Source organism: Schistocerca gregaria, chromosome 3 (genome assembly GCF_023897955.1).
Source record: "Schistocerca gregaria isolate iqSchGreg1 chromosome 3, iqSchGreg1.2, whole genome shotgun sequence".
NCBI classification, from domain to species: Eukaryota; Metazoa; Arthropoda; class Insecta; order Orthoptera; family Acrididae; genus Schistocerca; species Schistocerca gregaria.
The window spans coordinates 516,769,321-516,784,816 of NC_064922.1; the positions used below are offsets into that span (position 1 = coordinate 516,769,321).

At 42.1% G+C, this 15,496-nt stretch overlaps 1 protein-coding gene across 7 annotated transcripts in view; it reads left to right on the forward strand.

Annotated features, from left to right (window-relative positions):
• LOC126355404 (ninjurin-2-like) overlaps positions 1 to 15,496 on the forward strand; it is a 144,164-nt gene that overhangs the window by 43,532 nt on the left and 85,136 nt on the right. The gene's annotated exons all lie outside the window — the stretch shown is intronic.

Genomic DNA, 15,496 nt, shown 5'->3' on the forward strand with positions numbered 1-15,496 from the left:
TGGAAAGTCGTGAGAGTTAGTTACTTTTGAGACTGGATTTGGTGAACTGATGTAATTTAAGGATGCTCGACAAAGTTGCCATTATCAAGGCCTCATTGAGTCCGGACGACGTCGTGTAGTAGGGCTACGAGAAACTGAATGTTCCTTCTGTGATATTGCAGAAAGACTTGGCAGAAATTTAGACGCTGCACACGACTGCTGCAGCAATGGTCACGAGAATGTACGCTCGCAAGAAGACCGGGCTCCGGACGCCCATGTGGCGCTACCGAGACGGAAGATAATCGTTTCCGGCGTATGGCTCTGGCGCATTGTACTATATCTGCAACAGTAACATGAGAAGCAGTTGGCACCAAAATGACACAACTTATTGTTACAAGTCGGTTACTTTAAGTACAGTTCCGAGGCAGACGCCCTGTAGCGTGCATTACACTGACCCCAAACCACAGCTTGTTGCGACCTCATTGGTGTCAAAGACCATCTTACTGGAAGGCAGGGTAAAGATCTGTTGTGTTTTCTGATGAAAGGCGATTCTGCCTCGGTGGCAGTCATGAACGTGTGTTGGTTAGGGGGAGGCCAGTTGAGGGCCTACAACCAAATTGTCTGCGTGCTAGACTCACGGGTGCGATTTCGTGTGACAGCAGAACTCTCGTTGTTCTCCTAGGCATCGTGACTACAAATCTGTACGTCAGTCTGGTGATTCGACCTATTGTTCTGCCATTCACGAACAGCATTCCAGAGGGTATGTTCCAAAAGGATAACGCTCGTCCACATGCCGCTGTTATAATCCAAGATGCTCTACAGAGTGTCGACATGTTGCTTTGGCCTGGTCGATCACCAGATCCGTCTCCAACCGAGCACACATGAGACATCATCGGACAATAAATCCAGCGCCATCCTCAAACAGCGTTAACCGTCTTTGTGACGGCCGCTGTGACCTAGTGGTTCTAGGTGCTTCAGTCCGAAACCGCGTTGCTGCTCCTGTCGCAGTTTCGAATCCTGTCTCGGGCATGGATGTGTGTGATGTCCTTAGGTGAGTTAGGTTTAAGTAGTTCTACGTCTAGGGGACTGATGACCTCAGATTTTAAGTCCCATAGTCCTTAGAGCCATTTTTTGAACCGTACCTGTATTGACTGATCAAGTGCAACAGGCATGTAACTCCATCCCACAAACAGACGTCCTGCGCTTGTACAACACAATGCATGCACGTTTGATTGCTTGCATTCAGCATTCCGGCAGTTACACCGGTTATTAAAGTACCAGCATTTCACATTTTCAATGGTTTATCTCCCGCTTACATTGACATGTGAATTTGCAATATTTATCACTTACGCATGTTACCTAGACAAAGTATTCCCAAAATTACGTTACTCTAAATCAATTATTTATTAGAGTCGCTATTTTTTTGCGTCAGTGTATTTGCTTCAAAACCCGTTTTTCCCCACTGACAGTACCGACGATGTATGCAGCACGACCTGGCGTGTGGAGTCGCAGAACTCCCTCTAGCCGCAACGGCCGCCCCCTCCCGTTTCTGGGAAAGAAACACGACACACGACACTGCGCAGGCGCACAGACGACCCACATGCCGACTGGGGGATAAACACGGGCGCCGGCCACACAGCGGAAGCTGCTCCAATTAAGCTCCGCGCGCTTTTTGTGCCCGGTGCGGCAAGAGCGGCTGTTGCGAAGGCGCGTCCAGCTGGGCGAGACTGCCAGTCTTATTTTACTCGGAAGCTCGTATGTTCTATCGAGATGTTTCCCGTAACTAGTTTCTGTCAGTGTCACCACAATAAGCTTCGGAAAATTCCATCAAATAGCGAGCGCAGAGCAGGTCTACAGGATTCCTACAGGTTGAACTGGAAACAATGGAATGTGCCTATGTGTGAGACTACTTGGAAATCATGAACTATTGAAATCCCCTCAACACATTACATCGCTCTTACTCATTCAAGCTCCAGCAGTATTAATATCGGACCAGACATCCACTATACTTAATTTCATACAGGAATAGGTACACACAACCTAACTAATATCACTAATTTTTTGCTGTTGTCCAATCACTTGCACTCGCTTTCCTTAGCCGTTGGTCAAATGCCGCATCGCCTCCCGCATATTCCAGACTGCTCGATTATAGCTTGCGGGGACAAAACTGAAAGAAAATGAATTGGCCAATTGCGCATAGGATTCGTGCTCTCATGGGACTGTATAATCTTAATAAAACTTGTTAAAAACGGAATCGTCTGGGACTAAAATAATTTTCCAAATTGCAGAAGTTTCCGGATCACCCAAAACTCACTGGGTTACGTACAATTTGTCTGGTATCATGCACAAAAGAACAGTAAAATTTTTTAATCATGCATATACTGTATTATGTACCTTCACCCGAGCACAGTAGATGTTCATTTACTGTACATTGGACAATAGAACACTGGACTAACAGTAACTGGTAAATAACGCGGTGTTACTATATTTTTACTCGAACTTTAAAATCGTTTATTATTGTATGTGCATATATATTATTCCCATATTTATTTGCTTTACATTTCACTTTTTCGCGACATATCAAGGAGGGAAACTCGTTTTATTTCCTGTTCAAAATTTTTTTCTATGCAATTTTTTGCGTAATACAATAGTTCCAACAAGTTGGGAGAATTTGTGTGTGCTGCAAATTACGTAACATCGTTTATACATGCTATGTCTTCTTCAGCCGTATTACTTTTCTAGGGACATCGTTCTGCTGTTCTTCTTCTTCCTTTGTTTTTCTTCATTATCCTCTGTGTTGCAAATTTCTATTAAATCTGTTGCTGAAGTGAAAATGGAGTGAGCTGACAAAGACATCATTTCGAATGTAATAATCTGAACTACATGAAATGTTACGCATTTTCATCAATTCTGCAATGGCTGCTGCATTTTCTTGAAGTTCGATGGCCACAGAAGCGTCTTGTTCTTGCAACCCCGCTTTGTTGACTCACTTGGTGACAGTTCCGGGTTTTACTTCCTTTACTGCCAAGCCAATCCAATTTACTGCATAGACAGAAACTGACCGTGCAAGAAAAAACGTTTTTTCGGCTTCTTCAACACTAATAATAAGAGATTGCATCAGTAATCGCTTGTAATCACCCTTTCATGTGTAAATAACCCACTGATCCATGGTTTCTGTGAGGCTGGTTGAACCTAGAGAGAATCAAGCCAATTTCACGTTTGATAACGTTGCTTTCGGGTGGCAGGTTGCACTGTCTAGGAAAAGGAGAACTTGGAGATTTCCTTTTTTTCATTTCGGGATTGAAAGAGCCCAGCCATTCTTCCATATGACCACTCACCATCCACAATTTTTTATTGGTTCCATGTGAGTGGAAGCCTACTGACGTATATGTTTTGCCACCTTTCCAGCCACCAGTGGCTTCTCCGTGTCACCTAACATGTTTCCACTGAGCAGTACAGTGAGTCTATCCTTGGACAATTTTTCCGCCAGTGCACTTTCACCTCGAACTTCTAGCGATTTTGAAGGCAGCGTCCGATAAAAAAGTCCCGTTTCATAGGCGTTGAACAAGTGTTTCGGGTCATCATTCGCAGTTTAATTTGAACAGTACTGTCTTAGCAACAAACCCAGTGTTAACCTAAGTGTATGTGGAAGACCGCTTAAAAACCGCCCGTCGTTAATGAGCAAGAGGCATCTTGTTGTATCCCGGAAGTGGACGCTTTAACGCACTCCGCTATACGTGCGCGTCTGGTTAAGTGTCGTATGAAATCGATTTGCTGGCTTGCATGCAGTTTACATTCGAAAAAAATGTGCTTGATTTTTTCGCAACAGGTATTATCTCGAATAGTAATTTTTGGGAACATTTCTCGTATAGAGTAGCGGTTTTTTTAGTACTTTGAAGTGACCGCAAGATCATATTAAGATCTGGTACTATCATGATATGAGTAGTTGACATTCGCGGAGTTCGTAACACCTGCTTCGTCCTCTGCCACCACCTTCCATCACGGAATGAGGTCTGAAGATGGTCAATAACCGTCCGAAATCGATAACCACAAAAATAAAGGTTTCTTGCGGTCGAGACTGTTTATGTTCATTTTAAAGTATTGCCGGGAATGTGTATTCGGTGTAGATAGATGGAGACTTAACAGAAAAATTTGCATTTCAAATACATTTATACTAACTAGGGCATTATTTCGTACTGACTTCAGTAACGGCTCGTAACTGTATATCCTCAATTATCTCACAATCGGATCATTTGCGGACCCATGTTTACTGGGAAGTTTTTGCTTCTATTGCCGTACATTTTTACCGAAGTGAATTTTCGATATTAATTGTGACATAACCGACGTAAATTGAATAGAAATTTTTAGAAATTACTCTGCCACTATCTTTCTCTGTAAACTAATTACCAGTTCACGTAGGCGTTCCAGTACCGACAAATGGCAATAGTGCTGTACACCTCTGCACTGTAATACGTATGTTGTGGTTGATACCTATCTTATAGCATCAGTTTGTTAAGGACGAACTACTATTCTCGATGTTTGACGGAGGAGGAATTAAATATTGCAGTCAACGTCAATGTTCTCAGAGATGGAATACTGTTTAAATATACAAGGACAGGGGAGCGAATGTACCGGAGGCTTGCTGACCAAGCCCTCCTAACATTTGCCTGAAGTGATTTATTGAAACGTCAAAAATTCTAAATCAGGATAGACAGGAGGGGATTTCTATCCTGTCGACCAATAAGCGAATTGTAAGTCTTAGTCTAATGCTTCACTACACTTCATTCCATGTTTCAGAAATGCTCACATTTCCACAAAGTCACGAAGAAAACTATAAATCCACAGTAACTTCGCTGTTACTACGCTGTTACTGCTTTACTTCTAGGTCTAGGGATAAACAAACGAAACAGACACGTGCGCGAACTGCTCAGCAATAAGCGTTTCTTCTGTGTCGTCGGTCGTAAACGTGGTACACAAAAAAGCGAAACTGTAACAAGGACACGAGAAAATGCAAAACTCCACTCTGAAGACAAAAGCAACGGTGTACAATGATATTGGTGTACACCGTTAAAACAGTTGGCTGAATGTGCAATTATGTGGCTCCTCGTTTGTCTTCTGTACATTCCTTTCGAGCATATTTTCTACTGCACAGATCGACAAGTTTCCTATATATCATGCTTTGCATTCATTAAGGTAAATACAAAAATGTGCAACAAAAATACGCCTTATGAATAGTTTGAGCTTTGGCATAATCGTCACGAAAAAGGCATACGACCATTCCATAGATATGGAGTATTTTTTAATACGCTGCTTTTATGGTCACCGAAGAAAAATTTTGTCAATTGATGTTCAGCAACTCAACTCTTCTTACGCAGTTCAAGTAAACTCGTCTCTAGAATTTCTGCAGAAATGTTACACGAGTCATGAGGAACCCAGATTTCTTTTAATATAAAAAAAACTGTGTTCCTCATGACTTTTGTAACCTTTCTGCAGATATTCTAGAGATGAGTTTACTCAAAACGCTTTGGTAGGGTTGAATTGCTGAACATCATGTGACTAAATTTTTCTGCAGCGACAAAAACAGCAGAACATAAAAAAAAAAATCTTCGTAGCAGAGCGATGACTGGATTTTCCCTACTTAGAAGATCGCTAAGCAAATGTTAAGTCATAAATTGCTACTTGTCAACATTTTCTTAAATATTGCTCAACAGAGGAAACATTACAAAAATCATTTAATACACATACGTGACTCGTTCGTTCACATACAAAGAAATAACTTGAATTTTTCGTTGTTGTTGTTGTGGTCTTCAGTCCTGAGACTGGTTTGCTGCAGCTCTCCATGCTACTCTATCCTGTTCAAGCTTCTTCATCTCCCAGTACCTACTGCAACCTACATCCTTCTGAATCTGTTTAGTGTATTCATCTCTTGGTCTCCCTCTACGATTTTTACTCTCCACGCTGCCCTCCAATCCTAAATTGGTGATCCATTGATGCCTCAGAACATGCCCTACCAACCGATCCCTTCTTCTGGTCAAGTTGTGCCACAAACTTCTGTTCTCTCCAATCCTATTCAATACTTCCTCGTTAGTTATGTGATCTACCCATCTAATCTTCAGCATTCTTCTGTAGCGCCACATTTCGAAAGCTTCTATTCTCTTCTTGTCCAAACTATTTATCGTCCATGATTCACTTCCATATATGGCTACACTCCATACAAATACTTTCATAACTGACTTCCTGATACTTAAATCTATAATCGATGTTAACAAATTTCTCTTCTTCAGAAATGCTTTGCTTGCCATTGCCAGTCTACGTTTTATATCCTCTCTACTTCGACCATCATCAGTTATTTTGACCCCCAAATAGCAAAACTCCTTTACTAATTTAAGTGTCTCATTTCCTAATCTAATTTCCTCAGCATCACCCGACTTAATTCGACTACATTCCATTATCCTCGTTTTGCTTTTGTTGATGTTCATCTTACATCCTCCTTTCAAGATCCTATCCATTCCGTTCAACTGCTCTTCCAAGTCCTTTGCTGTCTCTGACAGAATTACAATGTCTCGGCGAACCTCAAAGTTTTTATTTCTTCCCCATGGATTTTAATACCTACTCCGAATTTTTCTTTTGTTTCCTTCACTGCTTGCTCAATATACAGATTGAATAACATCGGGGAGAGACTACAACCCTGTCTCACTCCCTTCCCAACAACTGCTTCCCTTTCATGTCCCTCGACTCTTATAACTGCCATCTGGTTTCTGTACAAATTGTAAATAGCCTTTCGCTCCCCGTATTTTACCCTTGCCACCTTTAGAATTCGAAAGAGAGTATTCCTGTCAACATTATCAAAAGCTTTCTCTAAGTCTACAAATGCTAGAAACGTAGGTTTTTCCCTTCCTTAGTCTAGTTTCTAAGATAAGTTGTAGGGTCAGTATTGCCTCACGTGTTCCAACATTTCTACGGAATCCAAACTGATCTGCCCCGAGGTCGGATTCTGCACGTTTTTCCATTCGTCTGTAAAGAATTCGCATTAGTATTTTGCAGCTGTGGCTTATTAAACTGATGGTTCGGTAATTTTCACATCTGTCAACACCTGTTTTTTTTTTTTTGGATTGGAATTATTATATTCTTCTTGAAGTCTGAGGGTATTGCGCCTGTTTCATACATCTTGCTCACCAGATGGTAGAGTTTTGTCAGGACTGGCTCTCCCAAGGCCGTCAGTAGTTCCAATGGAATGTTGTCTACTCCGGGGGCCTTGCTTCGACTCAGGTCTTTCAGTGCTCTGTCAAACTCTTCACGCAGTATCGTATCTCCCATTTCATCTTCATCTACATCCTCTTCCATTTCCATAATATTGTCCTCAAGTACATCGCCCTTGTATAGACCCTCTATATACTCCTTCCACCTTTCTGCTTTCCCTTCTTTGCTTAGAACTGGGTTTCCATCTGAGCTCCTGATGTTCATGCAAGTGATACTCTTATCTCCAAAGGTCTCTTTAATTTTCCTGTAGGTAGTGCCTATCTTACCCCTAGGGAGATAAGCTTCTACATCCTTACATTTGTCCTCTAGCCATCCCTGCTTAGCCATTTTGCACTTCTTGTCGATCTCATTTTTGAGACTTTTGTATTCCTTTTTGCCTGCTTCGTTTACTGCATTTTTATATTTTCTCCTTTCATCAATTAAATTCAATATTTCTTCTGTTACCCAAGGATTTCTATTAGACCTCGTCTTTTTACCTACTTGATCCTCTGCTGCCTTCACTTTTTCATCCCTCTGAGCTACCCATTCTTCTTCTACTGTATTTCTTTCCCCCATTCCTGTCAATTGTTCCCTTATGCTCTCCCTGAAACTCTGGACAACCTCTGCTTTAATCAGTTTATCCAGGACCCATCTCCTTAAATTCCCAACTTTTTGCAGTTTCTTCAGTTTTAATCTACAGTTCATAACCAATAGATTGTGGTCAGAGTCCACATCTGCCCCTGGAAATGTCTTACAGTTTAAAACCTGGTTCCTAAATCTCTGTCTTACCATTATATAATCTATCTGAAACCTGTCAGTACCTCCAGGCTTTTTCCATGTACACAGCCTCCTTTTATGATTCTTGAACCAAGTGTTAACTATGATTAAGTTGTGCTCTGTGCAAAATTCTACCAGAGAGCTTCCTCTTTCATTTCTTAGCCCCAATCCATATTCACCTACTACGTTTCCTTCTCTCCCTTTTCCTACTACCGAATTCCAGTCACCCATGACTATTAAATTTTCGCCACCCTTCACTACCTGAGTAATTTCTTTTATTTTATCATACATTTCTTCAATTTCTTCGTCATCTGTACAGCTAGTTGGCATATAAACTTGTACTACTGTAGTAGGTGTGGGCTTCGTATCTATCTTGGCCACAATAATGCGTTCACTATGCTGTTTGTAGTAGCTTACTCGCATTCCTATTTTCCTATTCATTATAAACCTACTCCTGCATTACCCCTATTTGATTTTGTGTTTATAACCCTGTGGTCACCTGAGTCTTGTTCCTTCTGCCACCGAACTTCACTAATTCCCACTATATCTAACTTTAACCTATCCATTTCCCTTGTTAAATTTTCTAACCTACCTGCCCGATTAAGTGATCTGACATTCCACGCTCCGATCCGTAGAACGCCAGTTTTCTTTCTCCTGATAACGACATCCTCTTGAGTAGTCCATGCCCGGAGATCCGAATGGGGGACTATTTTACCTCCGGAATATTTTACCCAAGAGGACGCCATCATCATTTAATCATAATTTTCCGTTAAAATTTCAAAATCTACACCATCGACTTCAGTATAGTGTTTGACTCTATTAATAAGATCTTTTGAAGTCATTTTGACATTTGTTTTCACTAGGTCAGCAATATGTAAACCGTGAGTTACCGTTTGGTCTCGAATATTTCCTTTAATTTTGCTGATTTCACTTTTAATCTAGCTGTTCCAAATTCCAACTGGAAATAAATCGTGGACGTAGGAGTGGAATAAAGACGACTCATGTGAACTTTCGAATGGTAGCGAAATTCGTAGTGTGATCCTACAACTTTCAAAGTTCATTTTAAACCTAGATATAGGATCCCTGTAAGACGATTCTCAGAGGCAATAGTGCCAGCACAACTAAGTTTCAATTAGGATTGTCAGTAACAGCAGTTGCTGGTACTATGGAGAACAGATGTAGAACAATTAAGGAACATTATCGAGGTCGGGAGAAATCATAGGTGAAAAAAGTTGGACATTTTTATTTATAATTATCAAAAGTACTGTGTCCAGCCTGACTTTCGTAAGCAGAACATATTTCTACAAACGACAATGGACTTTGACGAACGTCGGAGACAATGTAAGCTTTCGTGACCATGGTCGTCGCAAAATATTTGTTTCGACTACAAAATCTTTCTCTCTCTGCCTTTTTTCTCTAGCGAAGCTCGTTCATGGGGGACGTTTTAAGCTCTCGTGTATATCAGGTACGTACTAGAAAGGGAGCAGAGGTCGTTCTATAGTCAAGTGAGTGCGTATCACTGTGCTGTCGGGTTGGCGGCGTCTTTTATGTTGATGACAGATCGCAAACACGCGCCACGTACGGATGCGTGGTATGCGTCTTAGAACACAAGGTCAGGAGTATCCATCAGACTGCAAAGGCACCGCTACCGCCTACTGGTCAAAGGAAGACTCATTCCGTGACTCATTCATCGACTACGGAGCAGCCACTGCGGCCGACGTAGTACAGTAAATCACGTCCCACAATTATGCATTTGTGGACCTACAGACGCGCAGTCATCCATTTTTCTGAATGAGGTTAAGGTCACGATAATAAGAGAAGATTATAGAAGACTTCAACAGGCGTTCATTTGTACTGATACGTTTTGATTTTGTTTACTATCGCGAACTCTTCTTGTACAGAATGATACTCTCTCTCTTTTCAGCGATTACAGGCCCCTGTAGCCCACGCGCTCCACCAACGAGCTGCTTCCACCGCCTTCTATCTCTCGCAGCCTCTCTCCACCCTGCGGAAATTCCTAATGCTGCGATGTCCTTCTCTATGTCATCTTTCCACCTTGTACGAGGTCGGCCCAATGGTGTTGTTGGCTGGAGAGTTCCTTCAAATGCTTTCTTGGTGATTCTGTTGTTTTCCATTCTAGCCACATGTCCAGCCCATTGCAGTCTCCTACATTTTAATTTCTGGATGATAGTGGGTTGCTTCATTAACTGTTAAATTTCATTGTTCTTTCGAATTCTCCATACGCCATTCTCTAACACACGTCCCCAGATTTTTCTCATTACTTTTCTTTCGAAAACATTCAGTTTTTCTCTTTCATCCTTTGTAAACGTCCAGTTTCCTGAACCGTACAGTACTATGGGGCAAATGATAGTGTTGTGTACCTTCATCTTTATGACGATTGATACCCTTGAGTAATATTGTAATATCGTTTCTGCTCTAAATGGGCAACATTTGTCAGGCATGACTCGTGTTTACATCTACTAAAACTCTGCAGCTTGGTCTTGTAAGTCCCAACAATAGTATAAGAAGATTGAATGAAAATGACACTTTCGTGTGGCTTCATCTTTTCAAAACAGAGGAACCAGGAGTAGAACACATAGCTACCACTTTTAATAACGTCAGGCAGTACAGAGTATATACAGGGTGAACATAAGCAAAACCGACAAAGTGCAGGGACGGATTCCTCACTGAAAATGGAGGAAAAAAGGTCCTATGAACATATGTCCGGAAATTCATCGTTGCCACGGTAGACGGCTCTGACGAATGACAGTTCCTCTGACGACGTGCCGTGTGTTTCTTACGTGTCGCAGCGCAGTGTAAGCAGCAACATTGTCCGGTATTCATGTGGGGAACAGACCGAGATAGTGTTCGTGTACGACCGAACAGATGGAAACATCAACACAGCTATAACAACAGAAGTACCCTCGCAGATGACAACCACATCACACTACATTTCAAGCCCTCTTTCGCCGTTTGTGTGACGGGTCGTTTCATTCAGAAGAACTGTGCGTACACCAGATTTGGAGGACCGGGTTCTACAGGATAGCGAGACGAACCTCAGTACAAGCTGCAGGCAAGTGGCCCGCCAACATGGCGTAAGCCAAAGTACGATTATGTGTATCCTGCATGACAACGGCTACTGTCCCTATCACCTGCGACGAGTGCAAGGATTATCAGCGGCGGAGCCGGCCGCTATGGAAGAGCGGTTCTAGGCACTTCAGTCCGGAACCGCGCTGAAGCTATGGTCGCAGGCTCGAATCCTGCCTCGGGCGTGGACGTGTGTGATGTCCTTAGGTTAGTTAGGTTTAAGTAGTTCTAAGTCTATGGGGCTGATGACCTCAGACATTAAGTCCCATAGCGCTTAGGGCCATTTGAACCATCAGCGACGGATTTCCCACTACGAGAAGTATTTTTTCGATAGTTTCTCCAACAGACCATCACAATTACGGGACTTCTGTGATCAGTCATCTTTACCGACGAAGCAACTTTTACCAGAACTGTGATCATTAATCTGCTTAGTGGTCATCTGTGCGCGCCAGACACGGCACGTGGTCAGAGAAACTTGCACTCGTCAGCGCCATCTACCGTGGCAATGACGCGTTTCCGGACACAGGGTCACAGGATCTTTTTGCTCCATTTCCAACTAGGAATCCATCCTTGCAGTTTGTCAATTTTATAAATTTTCAACCGTATTTTTTTGTAACGACTTACACTGACCATGAAAGAATCATATCGTGCCATTGATGAAACAGATATCACTTTAGGCGTACAACGGTTATTTACACATCATATATGAAGATGGTATCTGTTCATTTGGACATGGCCGAAAGAACAGATACCATCTTCATATATAGTTAATGCTAACCTTCTTCTTCTTCTGTGCATTGCCCGAACTCTTACGGGACTCTGTAAGATTGTATTCCGCGAATAATGAGGGTAATGGCAGGGGCACAACGAATGTAGTGTGTGGACATTAAGTTGGGAATGTGGGTCTCACGGGGAGCGTGCAAGGAATAAATCCCTGCAGTCGCACTATGCTCTGTGCCCTTGGTGGCTCAGATGGATAGAGCGTCTGCCCTTTAAGCAGGAGATGCCGGGTTCGAGTCCCAGTCGGGGCACACGTTTTAAACTGTCCCCGTTGATGTATATCAACGTCTGTCGACAGCTTAGGGTCTTGATTTAATTGTCATTTCATTTATACATCATGCCAAAACTGGAATTAAGATATCGTTAAAGCGAAAGAAAAGTGTTCTTTGTTGCCGCCCATATCGGCGATTCGGCTGTAAATGGCGAAATCCATTGACATAAATGACTTTGACACAGGGCAAATTGTTACGGACCGGCTCGCGTGAGAACGAACATTTCGCAAATAGCGAAGCTGGTCGGCTGCTTGCGTGCTACTGTTGTCAGCATCCATGGCTGAAAGATGTCCACGCCTCATCACATAACTTCGAACGCTCCGTAAAGCAGGATAGGTGGCGTTCCGTGACAGGTCGCATTACTACATGAAATGTATTCGCATTTGCGAATATGGACAGTCATCAGCAGTATAATGGAGTAATGACGATGAAAATTTGTGCCAGACCGGGACTCAAACCCGGATTTCCCGTTTATCGCGAGCGCTCGCCTTGCCATTTGGCTTTCTGAGCGGAACTCACAGCCAGACCCTCGTCGGCACTTAGCTTAGCTTGTTCGGTTAGAAGGCTGCATGCTCTGTAATTAAAAGAAAAAAACTGATTCAAGGAATCAACGATCAACTTGAACGGATGTCTTGTGACGTCCGCCGAGACCAAACGCAACGAACTATATCGAACAAAATGAAAAAAAAAGAAAAAAGACCCAAATTACATGTCGTCAACCATGTGTCTACATCTTCTACTCGTATATCCATCATGTATATTCCCGTACAAGGGAGACGTTTTACTTGAAAATCGCGTGCCCAGTGTCGGCGGATAAACACAACAGTGCAATGCCTGTATTATTCAGAACTACGATGCAAAGTTCCTTCGGACATGGTTGTCCATATTCGCAACTACGAATATGCTTAACGTATTTCATAACGACTGTAGTCGCCGCAGTGCATGCTCATTCGGACATGCATGCACGTAAAAAAAGAATTAATTGTGTAATTTGTCCGTATTAATCTTTAGGAGGAAAATGCTCTATAGCGCATTCGACCTTTGTCTTGTCAGTTATTGTCTTGTTGGATTCTTTGTTTTAGTCAGTTCGTCTAGTTTAGAAATTTAAACGTCTTGCGCTTTCTTGAACGCTGTTTCCTTCAGTCTAGCCATCACTATAACACTATTTTTTGCGGGGTGCTATGTCAAACAGCGTAGTTTGTAAGTCACAGTGCAATGCTTAGCATAGCGGCCATCGCTTCACTTTTGTTGTCCATTCACAAGGAGCTTTTCTGTTTTTTTCGCAAGTTTTCTTTCTTTCGTAGCGTTATTGTGGAGGAATAAACAGAGATTAACACTCTTTGTTTGTCACGCGTGTCGCAAATGATACAGAGGAATCATCAAGAAAAGCTGCGTGACTCGGATTGTTGCTAATGTTAAATATGACCGTCCATATAACGGCGTAACGCTACTCGGTGCTAATGAACGTATGAGGAAATCGCATCCTATTTGCGAGCAGTCGCCCCGTGAGACGAGGTGAACAAACGCGTTTCAAAGATAAGACATGATTGCTGTTTTCGTGAAGGAAAGGACTTTTGAAACTTTCAGACAGACAGGTTTAGTCATTGTGTTGAAGCCCAAAGTTAGTTTGAGAAGATGGAGTGTTTTCATAGGACTTCGGACACTGAAGTATGAATCGTCGGCATTTGGCACTTATCAAAATGAAAATTAAGAATGTGATTGGTAATTAACTGAGTAGATGGTATTATGTTTTAAAAGTTGTCATAGGCGTCAGTCATTAATAGCGTCTTGTAGTACGTTTTCATTATGACGTCCACTCTCACAATTTAGGATGGTGGGATGTGGCTCATTTTGCTTGAAATTTGTTTTCGCGACACCCATCCAACCGGCCACTATTTTGTCGTGACAACAATCTACCGCCGTGTCCCAATATAATTATCTTCAATTTTAAAAGTAATCAGTATACTAGTATACGACGATCCTTGTGAGCTGTTTTTCTTTGGAGAGAATGTGTTTGACACATCTCCATTGACTTAATATTTGAAAATGGAGAACCTCATATTACTGGTATTTAAAAATGGTTAAAAAATGATGACGTTGATAGAGCCCAGAACTTCTGTACAGCGTGCAGAAACACTACGGCGGACAGCCACCACTTCTGATTATGTAGACAATTGGATATATAGAGCTCGATTCATATCGCAAGAAATAATTAACACTGGCGTGGGTCAAAGGAAAGGGAGACAACATAGGAAAATAAACAGCTGACAAAAATGCTAAAGATAGTATTATACACGACAAGGAGCAACTTTATTTTGAAAACACGTCAACAAACACAGGGGGACTGGAATAGTGAATGGAACACATATTAAAAATCAAAGGGCGTGATTGTATACAATCTAACCTGCCTAGGAAATGTCGGTTTAAAGAACTAGAAATGAGTGAACGACACCTCCTCCTATTAGGATATCGATGTTACTCCTGGAAACTCTGCGAAAACAGAATTTTCGGGTTCGCCATGTGCGATAATCACAGTGATGGAGAAGCTGCATAAAACCACATAATGTTGGCCGGCCGAGGTGGCCGAGCCGTTCTAGGCGCTACAGTCTGGAACCGCGCGATCGCTAGGGTCGCAGGTTAGAATCCTGCCTCGGGCATGGATCTGTGTGGTGTTCTTAGGTTAGTTAGGTTTAAGTAGTTCTAAGTTCTAGGGGACTGATGGCCACAGATGTTAAGTCCCATAGTGCTCAGAGCCGTTTGAACCAACATAATGTTGGCACACACAAACTATCACAAAAGAGGGATAACATTGTACTTCAAGTTAAACTAGTTAAATGTTCCATTACCAACATCCAACATAGTCCTCTTCTCGTGAATCATATGAGGATTCATTATATTGTAGAGAACTACTTGACATCTCCAACATCAAGATACATTATTATTATGATTCAAATAGTTCAAATGGCTCTGAGCACTATGGGACTTAACTTCTGAGGTCATAAGTCCCCTAGAACTTAGAACTACTGAAACCTAACTAACCTAAGGACATCACATACATCCATGCCCAGGACAGGATTCGAACCTGCGACCGTAGCGGTCGCGTGGTTCCAGACTGTAGCGCCTAGCACCGCTCGGCCACTTCGGCCGGCATTATTATTATTATTCTGCGAATGTATTTTCATTTGTGTACATGCGAATGATTGGGTAATACGTAATGTATAAATTTAAAACATAGGCACATAATCATAATGTTGCTGATGAAACCAGATAAAAGATAAAAAACACTTCCAACCAGTCATCTGTTGCGATTACAGTCGTATACGAGTATATTTCTTGGCAACCCGCATACTATACGCCCATTC